The following is a 1,531-nucleotide window of genomic DNA, read 5'->3' on the forward strand; positions in this document are numbered from 1 at the left end:
TAAAGGAATTAAAGCCACAGCTTTACTGTTAATAGAGAAACGCGGCAAAACGGTGGTAATTCATACATACACAGCCTCTCTCTCTCTCTCTCTGTGTGTGTGTCGTAAATGAACAGTTGATGAATCACACTTTTCTGAGAATAGATTATTGAAGTGGAGATCGCTAAACTGCAAGCTAACCGCTGTTTTCAGAAAGCAAGCGCGTTTATCCACAGTGGAGAGAGTGCGCGTGTGCACATGGTTGCCAGGTTGACAAAGATAAGTAGCACACTTAGCAGATATTTCCGTACTGCGCAAGTGTAAAGCTCTGTTTTGGGGTTTACGTCTCTTTATATCAGGCAACCCAGTTGTGTTCCTCTGCGGCCAGATTAAACCTTGTTGTAGCCTATTTATGCTCTATTCATTATTTTTTAGAAACCTCGCACTTTTCTACTCAATTTTAAACATTGTAAAATTTTAAACAAATTAAGCGCAGTCCACTGCTGCACACGTGCCACAATATCGATACAGGGCCAGCTGTATCGATACTCGTATCGTCAAATCTCTGTGACGATACATCGTCTTATTGATATTTTGAACACAGCACTAGTGCATAAGTCACAAGGACTGCTTTAATGATGCTTATGGGTGGACCCTTCTGACCAGTAAACAACCACCCAGAACAACCTCACAACCACATTAGGGCTGGGCGATATGTCAAAAAGATCTTATCGATAATCACCTTTAAAAATATCGCGATATCCGATAATATCGTCTACCTAAGCCCCACATCCACCACGCCCCTGTCGAGGAAAAATAATAGAACCCAATTTTAAGATAATCATGGTGAAGTTGGACATTCTGGCGGTGATTGTAAGAATGATAAATGCATGTTGATGTCATATAATAATGTCTTGAATAAAATATGCCTATTTTCCGATGTTTCTCTTTCTTTTTGGCATTATCGCCTGTGTAGACAAATTTCATGATGGTAACTCAAATTAAAATACCGACTCCACTTTGTCCACGGTGAAAGCCGATCCGGTGATCCACAGCGCAAAGTTGTTGTATTTCCACAGCAACCAGCACGGATCAGCTCCAGGCATGACTAAGCAATTACCGTCCTCTTTTGGAAGGCGAATCACACAGTCACAATAAATGCGCATACAGAAATCGAGAAGCAGAATCGAAATGTCATTTTTTAACAAGTAATTTGATTCCTGACCTTACACATCTGCTCTGATTTCCGAAATTGGAATAGCTTTTCGATTCCCAACCCTCCTACTAAATTATTTAATTCTTGCAGAAAACATTACTGACCACAGACTTTTGAATAGTAGTGTATATTGTAAAACAAAATTTCTATTTTGAATAAACACTGTTCTTTTTAACTTTTTATTTATCAAAGAATCCTGAAAAAACATCACAGGTCCCAAAAAAAGATTAAGCAGCACAACTGTTTCCAACATTGATTATAAAACAGCATATTAGAATGATTTGTGAAGGATCATGTGACACTGAAGACTGGAGTAATGATGCTGAAAATTCAGCT

Source organism: Sinocyclocheilus anshuiensis, unplaced genomic scaffold (assembly GCF_001515605.1).
Source record: "Sinocyclocheilus anshuiensis isolate Anshui unplaced genomic scaffold, SAMN03320099.WGS_v1.1 scaffold536, whole genome shotgun sequence".
Classification (NCBI taxonomy): domain Eukaryota; kingdom Metazoa; phylum Chordata; class Actinopteri; order Cypriniformes; family Cyprinidae; genus Sinocyclocheilus; species Sinocyclocheilus anshuiensis.